A 13,154-nucleotide genomic window follows, 5' to 3' on the forward strand; every position below is an offset into this window, starting at 1 on the left:
AAGACGAATGTTGGCAACAAGTATACACACTATGAATTACAAGATGGTGGTGGAAAAGACGGCAGGTTCAAGATGGTGGAGTATGGCAGCGTACAACAGAACGTGACAGGCTATGACTTCACAAGATGGCAGACTGTGCCAGCGTGTGGCACCACAAGACTATGATGTCAGATAGTTCATAGTGCTGTAGCCGCTTACCAACTAAGTCACTTTTGTTCTATTTGCTCTAAAGGAAGAACCATGAAATGTCATCAGAGATCAGCTACCACCACTGGCAGAATAATAAGAAGAATACTCTCATATTCGAATGCAATTATGCAATTCCTCTCACTGTTCATTGTGTACAAGTACTTATGGACAGAACAGCCTTTTACACAGCACTATCTACCATGCTGGAGCAGGGCACACATCTATTCAGCATCTATTGGCTGCCCCACCCATCGAGCCACAGCAGTTATAATACAGATTGCGAGATATATCTGATCAAGACACATGAACTGCAGTTAATTGGTGTTACTCTGTGCCACAACATATAACCAGACTGTCTGCAGATCAAAGCATGTAAATGTAGGCATAAGGACAGAGAGTGATTGTCAAGTAATAATGGAAATTGAGAATCGCAAACACAGTGTTAAAGTGCAGTTTAATCAAAGAGTTGGAGAGTAAGATACGTTGTGTAACATCCAACATCAGTGCTCCAATTACTACAGAGTATAACCCATCTCAGTCTCTTCTTGACGTAAAGTGCTTGGGTTTGAAGCTATCACAGAGATGTATGGTTATGAAACACTCGAGGTAGCAGCTGGAGACTCTTCTATTTATTCGAGTCATTCAAGCGTTATGAACTTACATGGAGGAGGGTGAGCACTATGGGCTACCTACAACACACTGAGAGAGTGGCAGTCGTATGTTAAAACCGTATTCAGTGATGTTCTGTGTAATCTGTATGAGCACAGTGGACATGTGAATAACTAAGAGTAGTGAATTATTTCATGTGTCTACACAGTAACAAAGTTAGATACTGCCCACTACAACAGATGTCTTTAACCACTCCTTAACCACAAGCGTTTTCCCCGAGGCCAGAAAAACGGGATTAGTAAAGCCACTTCCTAAAAACGACGTTCCTGCAGCACCATCTGATTCCTGACCTATTTGCATTCTTCCCGCGCGGACTGAGGCCTTAGAATATATTTATAGTCCGTGACTGGATGACAAACTACCTAACTACAAAGAAACTCATAGATGAGTACCATTCAGGTTGAGATAAACATCACACACAACACGGGCCTTGATGAAGGCAACAGATGATCATTAGCTTGCACAAGAGCCTACTATCATTTGCTTCTTAGACTGCAGTAAGGAATTTAACCATGTCGACTTTACCATTTTACTTACCAGTGTTAACAGTAAATATCTCACCAAGTGCACTGTAAAGGTTTCGCTAATACCTGACGTCTCTTTAGCAGTGCGTCATGTCTGGAACCACAAAGTCATAATGCAGGAAAGTAATATCAGATGCCCAAGGATTCAATATTAGGTCCTGTACTCTTTTCATTGTATGCAAATTGTGTGTCATCAGTTTTGATCTTCTGCAAATACGTTGATTTCCATCAGTTGTATCCAAGTGAAAACCCAATAAACGTGAAGATAGCAGTAGAGAATCTCAGTACCGATCTGAGCGCACTGTCGAAATGAATACAGGATATAGGATTAAAACCCAGCTCATCCATAATTCAAAAACTACTGTAAATGGTATTCAGATAGAATGTGTTGCAAATACTGTTTCTTAGTGTGGGAAATACATAGCAGTGGCAAGAGGAAGTGGCAAATATTGGATTAAACAACGTTGCTTAGCCGAGTCACTTTCTAAATTAAATGGTAATGGTGCTTTTATTAAGAGTTAACACTACTACCGGAGTGCACCCATATTTTCAGTCTATTAATACATACCCCGTGATCACTGCCTACATTCAATGTTGCAGTATTTGTGTGGAAGACCACTTCATTTGGAAGCAATACCAAACTTCGATTTATAAACCATGTACAGCTTTTAACATGTATATCATAAGCGATTCTTGTGTGTGTGTGTGTGTGTGTGTGTGTGAGTGTGTGTGTGTGTGTGTGTGTGTGTGTGTGTGTGTGCGTGTGTGTGTGTGGAGCCATGACCACATTTTATGAGGAGTGACAGTAATGTGGTGGTTGAGATCGTGTTTTTAACATCTGGTCGCTTATACGATGATTACGTCTCTCTTTATAAGGCACACTGGTACCACTCACAAGAAAAACAATTGAAGCATGTCCATCCAACGTGGATTTTTCGCTCAGTATTGTTTGCTGCCACCAGCATTCAGTTATTGGTAAAGTATTATATTATTTGAGGAATGAAACAGCGAAGGCAGCAGAGAATCAAGTAGGTAAAAAGACGAGGGCTAGTAGAAATCCTTTGCTAACACAAGAGATACTGAATTTAATTGATGAAAGGAGAAAATATAAAAATGCAATAAATGAAGCAGTCAAAAAGGAATACAAACGTCTCAAAAATTAGACCGACAGGAAGTGCAAAATGGCAAAGCAGGGATGGCTAGAGGACAAATGTAAGGATGTAGAGGCTTATCTCATGAGGGGTGAGATAGATACTGCCTGCAGGAAAATTAAAGAGATCTTTGGAGAAAAGAGAACCACTTGCATAAATATCAAGAGCTCAGATGGAAACCCAGTTCTAAGCAAAGAAGTGAAAGAAGAAAGGTGGAAGGAGTATATAGAAGGTCTATACAAGGGCGATGTTCTTGAGGACAATATTATGGAAATGGAAGAGGAGGTACATGAATATGAAATGGGCGATATGATACTTCGTGAAGAGTTTGACAGAGCACTGAAAGACCTAAGTCGAAACAAGGCCCCAGGAGTAGACAACATTCCATTAGGACTGCTGACAGCCTTGGGAGAGCCAGTCATGACAAAACTCTACCATCTGGTGAGCAAGATGTATGAGACAGGCGAAATTCCCTCAGACTTTAAGAAGAATATAATAATTCCAATCCCAAAGAAAGCAGGTGTTGACAGATGTGAAAATTACCGAACTATCACTTTAATAAGTCATGGTTTAACATTTTAAATGTTCGGATAATAAGTTGCCGTCTCTTTAATCTAAGAATAGATGATCAATGCAGCTAACCGCTCTCTCTGTGTAATGTATTGTCTGTATAGACGTGTATCTGTTGTCTTTAATATCCCTTCACCTTCACGCATAAATCTATACAGTAATGTAAGGCCCTCCCAGTTCTTGGCTGATCCGTGATAAGACAGGCGAAAAATTACACTAATGGAGGATTATTAGTATAATCTCTATTTTCATTCGCTCTTTCTCTTCTTTATTTATGTATAGTTTTTAATATAAGATTTCATAACGTGATAAAAAGAATCATACAAATAGAATCTTTGGTGGAGTCTTGGTAATCAGCGGCTGGCTTGCTGTAAGAGATCTTTACATTATTTATCACTGTTAAACATTGGAGTCAGTCGGGAGAATCAATCGTTTGGACAATTTGTTCCTTTTACGAAAGATTGCGAATTCCAGATGTGTACGAAGCCTTTTTAGACGATTTAACACAGACTCAGTGATTGCAGGCTCTCTTCGACACAGCTGAAACTTCCCCACTAATTACAGGGCCAACGTCATCAACACATGATTCAGAAAAAACTCATTCGTTCATTCACTCCAGAACAAAAAAGTCACAAACCTTATTTATGGAGGAAATCGTGTATTAAATCCATCTCCATTACATGTCCAGATATCCGGTGATTCCACGCCTTAATTATTTTCCTTTTAGAATCTCTTTCTCTTCAAAACAAACCGCCAACCTCACAAATGTTAATTGGCTCGCTTTAGCGAGAAGAAAAGCAGAATATGTATCTCTCAGAAACACGTCAATCCCTCAACAGATACTCCAGAAACTGTTTTAGTTACCACTCTAACAACCATGGAGAATGCATACATGCATCTCTGTTATTTCAAAGAATAAACGCACTAGAAAATACTTTGGCGTCGACGAGCTGTCGCCGCATATATTACGAGAAAATCAGATCACATAACTTTTCCAAAGTGAATGAATGTGGATGGTTTGATTGAAAATGATTAATTGGTGCGTGGTAGCGGGTATATGCTGTGCGGACATTGCAATGGCTGCAATATACTAACGCGAATTCTTTACAGACGAATGAAAAAACTGGTAGAAGCCGACCTATGGGAAGATCTGTTTGGATTCCGTAGAAATGTTCGAACACGTGAGGCAATACTGACTCTACGACTTATCTTAGAAGAAAGGTTAAGGAAAGGCAAACCTACGTTTCTAGCATTTGTAAACTTAGAGAAAGCCTATGACAATGTTGACTGGAATACTCTCTTTCAAATTCTGAAGGAGGCAGGGGTAAAATACAGGTAACGAAAGGCTATTTACAATTTCAACAGGAAGCAGATCCCAGTTATAAGAGTCGAGGGTCATGAAAGGGAAGCAGTGGTTGGGAAGGGAGTGAAACAGGGTTGTAGGCAATCCCCGATGTTACTCAATCGGTATATTGAGCAAGCAGTAAAGGAAACAAAAGAAAAGTTCGGAGTAGGTATTAAAATGCATGGAGAAGTAATAAAAACTTTGAGATTCGCCGATGACATTGTAATTCTGTCAGAGACAGCAAAGGACTTGGAAGAACAGTTGAACGGAATGGACAGTGTCTTGTAAGGAGGATATAAGATGAACATCAACAAAAGCAAAACGAGGATAATGGAATGTAGTCGAATTAAATCGGGTGATGCCGAGGGAGATAAGGAAATGAGACACTTAAAGTAGTAAAGGAGTTTTGCTATTTAGGTTTTAAAATAACTGATGATGGAGAGGATATAAAATGTAGACTGGCAATGGCAAGGAAAGCGTTTCTGAAGAAGAGAAATTTGTTAATATCGAGTATAGATTTAAGTGTCAGGAAGTCGTTTCTGAAAGTATTTGTATGGAGTGTAGCCATGTATAAAAGTGAAACATACAAGATAAATAGTTTAGACAAGAAGAGAAGAGAAGCTTTCGAAATGTGGTGGTACAGAAGAATGCTGAAGATTAGATGGGTAGGTCACGTAACTAATGAGGAGGTATTGAATAGAATTGGGAAGAAGTGGAGTTTGTGGCACAACTTGACCAGAAGAAGGGATCGGTTGGTAGGACATGTTCTGAGGCATCAAGGGATCACCAATTTAGTACTGGAGGGCAGCGTGGAGGGTAAAAATCGTAGAGGGAGACCAAGAGATGAATACACTAAACAGATTCAGAAGGATGTAGGCTGCAGTAGGTACTGGGAGATGAAGAAGCTTGCACAGGATAGAGTAGCATGGAGAGCTGCATCAAACCAGTCGCAGGACTGAAGACCACAATAACCACAACAACTACATTATATTACTAAGGGATGTGTGATATATTCCCTGTGGTCAGCATGCTTATAAATTTTGTGGTTGGATGTAAGGTTTGTGTGGTCTTTCTTCCAACATGTGCAAAAAAATTAACTAAGTCTGGTCATGAGGCTAGGTATGGTTTTGTCGTGGGAGATTGAGATTTCAGTGCACCGATAGCTGTAAGGGAATGAAGGACTTTGTGTGGAAAATTATATCTATTCATAAGAAGGATACAGATACTGATTTTTCCAGGGGCACAGTCACCAGGGGACAGTATTTATGATAGTTTGCTCGTTGTCGAGTGTCATCAGATTGCGACTGCAACCGTAATATTTAATTGTAATAACAGTGATAAATATGTTGCTGTTTTCCTCGTCACGGAACCATTTTAAGTGTGGGGCGCGTGGCGGAAGTAGCCTATGTTTGGAACGAGTGGACATTTCCAGCTTAAGGCTCTTGCGAGTGGCACCTACAAACAAAGTTCTTACCAGATGGCTAGTCGATTCCTTCACCGCAGATGCAGGCAAGTCCCAGGGGCGCCCTCTGGTTACCTAAATAGCGAACTAATACTCACTATACATTGGGCTGTCTGCGCATCACGTCTGTTGCGTGTACTCTCCATGGATAATTGAGCATTTCACTATCGATCACTGCCAAGGGTTGGCGCTGGACTTATGGGGTGATAACATTCGAATTCCGGCCCCTTCGGTCATCCTGGATGTCCTCCATCACAGGGGATGATGGTGCACTATGATATACACACTCGCCCACGAAAGAGGCTATGGTTGTTACGTCTGATTTCTTTGACCTCTGAGCGTTGGTGATGGTGGTGTATGAGTGGATTGGCGTGCTGGGTGTGAACATTGGGAAGGAGGCGTGCGGGATATGAGAGTGTCTAAGCAATCTCCAACATCTAGCCATGATCACCACTGCTACAGATTGGCTCATGGGTTAAGTGTGTTATGTATAGTGTTTCTCCATACAATGCAGTGAACTCTTCCTTGCAGAGGTATTTGTAGTGGTCTCTATCTTATTATGTACTAGGCACTTCCTCCTCCTTGTGAATGTCGCGGAGAGAAGCAATTTAGAAATATTACCCTTTAAATACTGTATCTGAACGTCAAACTAGTGATTGATCAATTTATTGTTCCTGTTATTAGCTGTTGCGAGCGCGCATCTGTCCCATCCCTTCCACAAATTGTTTGAGGAAATATCACGCAACTGAGTTGAAATCTGAAATTTTCAGCTATCTTAAACGTCCGACTTCCTACTAAATGACCTAACTGTGCTAGTGTCCATCAATATAAAGATACAAGGAAAAAATCCACTAGGATTTGGAAACTAGGCAGTTCCAGGATCGAATAATGCCAAATATACTAGTCCTAGTATCCAGCAATAGGATACAAGGAAAAACTGGGTTCACACAAAGGATATCGATTTAGTTAAGTAGGCAATCAATCTGGTGGAGTGAGGGAATATTTCTGAAACACCCGGACCTGAGGTTTTACCAAGTATCCACTAAAGTGGAACCTCACATGTCCATCGTAATTCGTTCCAGAAACTTACTTGTAGTGCGAAACACTAGTTAAGGGAAACAATTTATTCCACATAAATTAATCTGAAGGAAGGTGATGCGTTCCATACAGAAAAAGAACTAATAGTTGTATCTTATGCATCACATTGATTAAAAAATGATACACACAGTATTATATACTTTGATATTTACAATACATAACTAATTCTTTTTTTCCTAGCAAGCTATCTATAGTCACTGGCTTCTGCTAACGCTTATACACTTGGCGAAAATGCGACACAGCATTATCATTAAATAAATATTATAAAAGTCATTAAATAAATAAAATGTAGCCACTGCTTTATTGGGATGATGATTTTCGATGTACAGATGCAACCGATTCCTATGTCTACATCGTTTTTCTCAATGCACTAGAAGATTACTGTACTGCTATTACTGCCGCCTCTTCCGCTGAAGAACCACAACTTCCTGCTGTGAAGCACACCGCAACTCCATAAGCTCTTTGTTGTCCATTTCCTGGCTGTGATCTTCCACAAGTTCATCGATATCGTTGTTGTCCACTCCCATTCCCATGCTCTTGGCCAAGAGCACATTCGACAAGGCATTCTTGTGAAAGCTTTTTCCAGGCGGAAATGAGAAATCTCTTGGTAACACCTTCCCACGTCCTTTCGGCCATCTTGATGCAGACTATTATGCTGAAGCGTTTTTTTCCAAAACTCTCTGAGAGTGACATTGGTAGGTTCAGTAAACTCAAAGCAATTCTCGAAGAGTGCTTTAGTGTAGAGCTTCTTAATGTTAGAAATAATTTGCTGTTCCATAGCCTAGATTAACAGAGTATTGCTGGGAAGCAGAAACTGGATCTTGATAAATTAAAATTCCTCAAGGACGTGGTCTTGTAGGAATGGGGAAGGGGCAGGAGCGTTGTTCATAACGAACAAGACATAGAGTGGCAGATTCATCTGAAGCAAATATTTTTTTCACAGAAGGACCAAGCACTCCATTGATCCAATAACAAAAATTTCAGGTGTCACCCACGTCTTGTTTTTGCACCACCACATCACGTTTAACGTGCTGTTCTGGACTTTACACTTTTTGAAGGCTCGTGGAGTTACTAAACGGTAAAAAGCAATGGTTTAACTTTCAAATCGCAGCTTACATTGGCACAGAATAGCAGTGTGAGGCAGTCTTTCATTGGCTTGCGACCGCGCAATGCATTCTCCTCTGCTGTTATAAAGGTAAGCTTCGGCATTTTTATTCCAGAACTGTCTCGTCACAGTTAAAAACCTGTTGCGGCAGATACCCCTCAGAATCGACAAGCATCTTGGAGTTTGCTGACGAAATTCTCTGCTCCCTTTAGTTGGGAACTGGCTGTTTTGCTGTGCCTTACAACCCTTGGCTGCCATCCCTTCTCTTAGACTTCTCGAAACACCCAGGGCTTCCCTTAAACACTTTTAGTGCAGCACATTACAGGAACTAACTACTCCTTCTTGAATCATTTTGTTGCTTCAGCTACAGGTTTCCAGTGGAAGTGTTAGAACATATGGATGTAGCGATTACCAGAAAGTAGTCTGCATGAGTGGCTAGGGACGGGGGGTGGGGGGACGGGGGGAGATTGATGGAAGGGAGAAGGTGTCAGGGGGCAGGGACGTCTTGGTATATATATATATATATATATATATATATATATATATGTGTGTGTGTGTGTGTGTGTGTGTGTGTGTGTGTGTGTGTATTTGCATACATTGATTCAAAGATGAAGCATCCCTTTTAGAGTGGGAGAGAGAGAGAGAGAGTGGGAGAGCATGTATTTTGGTAGGAATTCCTTGGCTATCAATATCAAAGGGTTGCCACCACCTGAAGCTTTCCTTCGTGGTATTAGCGTAGCTTCTGGTCTGTGTGCCACATTATGTGGCTGCTGCACGATGGTGCTGACAGTAGTCACAGCGTGCAAGCAGGCGAAGTGTGAACTAAGCATGAGGGAGTACGCGAACTGGCCCAGGGAAGCGGTTGGGACGTGGGCACACAACGCCATGTCTGTCAGTGCGAAAGCTTTTCATCAGTATAGTTACGTGTGGCGAGTTATGTTGATGGTATTCCTTGCGTGACTGACAAACAAGCTGCCGATTTAATTACTTCTTCTCGGCATATTTTACAAGACCTGCATCTACCAGTACACCACAGAATGATAAACAAGTGAGTTCCAACCAATGCGAACTGAATTTTATAAATAAACAATGTATGCTTCCCTAAGTAGTTGAATTTTGTGTCGTAAGATCCTACCTTTCCAGCATAGACCCTCCAATTTCCAGGTGGTGGAGGAAAGGGAAGGGCTGGGGTATGTACCAGAGAGGAAAAGGTTAATTAATTGTTCAGTTTAATTAATTAGTCCAAGAGTGGGATGGGGCTATTTGAATAATGCAGACCTGAAAGAGTGCTTCTGTCTGCGATAGAGGGTCTGGGCGACTTGATGGTTTGCTGAAGAGTGAGGGAGAGTGGTGATGGAGTGGGAGGGGTGGGGGTGTTTCTCGGAACGCCAGATGATCTCCAGGGCTCAAATAAACTCCAGGGGCTCATGAAACACTTAGCAGAGCAACATGTCAAGGGGAGGGGAGGGATGATACAGTAACGTAGTGCCATTTTTCAACAGAATAGTGCTCGTCGGCATTTGAGACTTGCCTTTACCAACTGCCTGTGTGGTATTGAGATACTGCTGCAATCAGAAAGATGGCCAGACCTGTCCTCGATATAGCATATATAGGACTATCTACGACGTCAACCCCATCCCAGAGCCAGTATCGAGAATGTTAAGGATCAATCGCAAAAGGCGTGGTCCTGTTTCCCTCAGGAGGAAGCTCACCTTTCTCTTCCGAGTCAGTGCATAAGCCCAGGCCAGATAGGGTGCAGCGTTATAGTGACAAGTGCGCTCATAATTCCACGTTCTCCGTCAGGCAGTATACACACAGGCGCGTGGGCCAGCGAGCCGCTTCTGCTATTTGCGCAGGCGAGGCGAATTTACGACAAGCGCCTATGAGCTAGCGTTTCGATATGATTTTTGGCTGTTTCCCTCATGCGTCCCTGAAAATAACGGACTAGTACCCACTTCCTGCTTCACTTACACCATTCATAAACATTTAGAAAATATTCTTACACTTTGACATGGGATAACACTAGTCATAGGCAGATGACAACACAAATTCCGTTTTAGAGTGGAGGGAGCAGGAGATATGGAGTGATGACATAGAGAACATAAACCACCTCCCCCACTACCACTGCCAAATCCAATATCATGCTGAAACCATGAAGAGATAGAATAAGGCCAGGAACAAGTAGTAAATTAGGAGGTCTAAGACATTTTAGACTGTTTCTTGGAGATAAAAGGAAGTACTATTTTATGTGACAAAAATATCATTAGAGCACCAATGCCCCGCGAGTGGCCAGTGAAGGTCAGAGATGGTATTCAAACTGCCGTGTAATGAATATTGTCTTAGTGGTATTGCTGAGTCTCGTCTGTTTACATTAACACGGAAATGGAATCTTCTAACAAGCTGAAAAGGACCAGATGCTTCATAATGGCTGCAGCTTCAATTAAAAGGGTAGCCACCCCTCTGGAGTGTATTGGTGTGTTCTAGGACAAACACTTCATCACTTCTTATCAAAAACCCCAAGGATGTTCTGCAACATCTCTGAAACAATATGCATCGCACTATGTGATTGTAGAAGGATACAATATGACTTATACAAAATTTCTACTTGGTTTGAGGAATGGCAGGTAGCTCTAAATCTATCAAAATGTAAGTTAATGCAGATGAGTAAGAAATAATCCCATAGTGTTCGAATGTGGAATTGGCAGTGTGCTACTTGACAAAACCAGGTCGATTAAATGTCTAGTTGTAACACTTGAAAGCTATATGAAATGGAATGAGCACTTATGGATGGTAGTGGGCGTTGCAAATAGTCGACTTTGGTTTATTGGGTGAGTCTTGGGAAACTGAGAAAATTTCAAGAACTGGTAATTGAAGTCGACTGCTGCAGAATGATCCAATTGCCATCAACATACATCTCACGTAAAAAGCACGAACAGAAGATAAGAGAAGTTAGAGCTCTTACGGAGATTTATAAATTGTCGTTCTTCCCTCGCTCTATTTAAGAAGCGAAATGAATTGTAATGGTACAAGGTACCCTCCGCCACTCACCATATAGTGGCTTGCGTAATATGTATGTAGAAGTAGATTTATGTAGATATAACAATTTATGAAAGGTTTTGTCGGTAAAGCTTACCATACATCCAAAATCACTTGTTTCCGAGTCTACTACTACCCTTGGTTCCCCATTGTACACTGTGATGGTTTTGCGCTGATAGCTGTCACGGTTGTAGAGATATTAGTGACGTAGCCGCCGCCACCACATCTTTGTAGTATCCAGGACATCTATTGTCTTTTAAGCATCAGAATTATATGTAATGTTCTCGAGCTTTTGCGAATAGTTTCGAATGTTAACGAATGTACTCGAATGTTCTAGAATATTCTCGAATGTTCTGCCATAGGCCGCTAGTATACTCTGTCACGCTGGGCACTCGTTACCTGCGCTTTTTACGATGTGTAGTTCAGGTGGTCGCCGCAGAGCGCTTACTGCCGACTACTGCCAGCAGTTACTGAATGCCAACGCATTCGGGAGGACGACGGTTCAATCTCGCTTCCGACCATCCTGATTTAGGTTTTCCGTGATTTCTCTAAACCGCTCCAGGTAAATGCCGGGATGGTTCCTTTGAAAGGCACTCCCCACTTCCTTTCCCATCCTTCCCTCATTCGATGAGACTGATGATCTCGCTGTTTGGTCTCTTCCCCCCGAACAACCCAACCTGAGTGCCAAGTCTATGGCGTTAAACACGCAGCATCTTTAAATTCACCGAAGTAAACTTTAAAAACGTCGGTTTTTCGTAAGCATATATGGCAAAGGAAGCTATCTGCTTCAGTACAACTGGTAAGAAATACTTACACACGAGAGCATTAAGATGGACCGTATGGCTTTCCCCCACTGTTACAACAGAAACAAGCTGCTTTTTGTAGTTCTGTTTTCTAACGGGCAAGTACAAGAGAGCGCTTCTCACAAAATAAGCAACTGCATTTAACAAATTCCCGAGGGGCGTTGATGGGTAACACATACTGTTTATTGTGATGTCATAGGCATATATCAAATCCATTGATGGAGATTTATGCGAAATGGTTGAGATGTTTACAAGCTGAAAAGGATTTTTCCCTTTAGTTCTTTCATTACAACGTATTCAACGACGTAGGCCAATGTTGAAAGTTTGTCAGTATTAAGCTGCGGATCTGGAAAACAAAAATAAAAACTCTTTATGAACACGATTAGCTTTAAATTTTCAAACTCAGTCTATATTGGTTTGCAACTGTGATTTAAAGTGCTTTATAGAAAATTTCAGTATTGCTTTTCTAAGGAGGTAATATTAGAGTATTTCCATACTGGTACGCGCATAAGGCAATAAGTATTATACACACAAAGATTTTCGTTGTATTTCGCGAGAAGCAGCTAGTATACTAACAACATGTGCAGGCAGTTGTTCTTTCTATTTGTTTTCGCCTTCAGTATGTGGTGATGATGGTTCCGTACACGAAATTTTCCATACTGGAACTGCTGTTTTGACCTCGTCTGTGTTCGTACATGAACGTATCAATAATAAGCCTGTTTTCCAAATTCTATTCGTGCTGAAGGCCAGTATTCTGCAATACAGCATGTCTTTACCGTTGGTCTTTAATCGCATTCCACTAAAGAACATTTCTACACAGCCACTGTCAAAACTGCAACCGAAAACAAAGTGGAATCCACTATTTAGCAAATATTTTGTGCATTCGACTGTCGAGATGGTTGTAAATTTATCGGCTTCATAAGTTTCATTACTTGCGAAATTCTTATCGGCTGTAGCGCTTTCCTTTTTAATGGAGTCCAGAAGCGGCACAAATTGATTCTGCAGCCATTCCAAGCTCTCGTCTTCACTTGAAAGGTACTACATTCTATCAGTATTGCGAGTATTTGTTTGACGTGAAGTACTGCAGACATCAAGAAGTGTGTCCCGTATTAAAAGGAGCTCGATAAACTTTATTGTAATTCCTAAAGAAGTGTATTCCAAGCCTTCCTTGTGACTGCGACTATTGTCTTTAAGAAACCTTA

The sequence above is a fragment of the Schistocerca gregaria genome, chromosome 3 (genome assembly GCF_023897955.1).
Source record: "Schistocerca gregaria isolate iqSchGreg1 chromosome 3, iqSchGreg1.2, whole genome shotgun sequence".
In the NCBI taxonomy this organism is placed as follows: domain Eukaryota; kingdom Metazoa; phylum Arthropoda; class Insecta; order Orthoptera; family Acrididae; genus Schistocerca; species Schistocerca gregaria.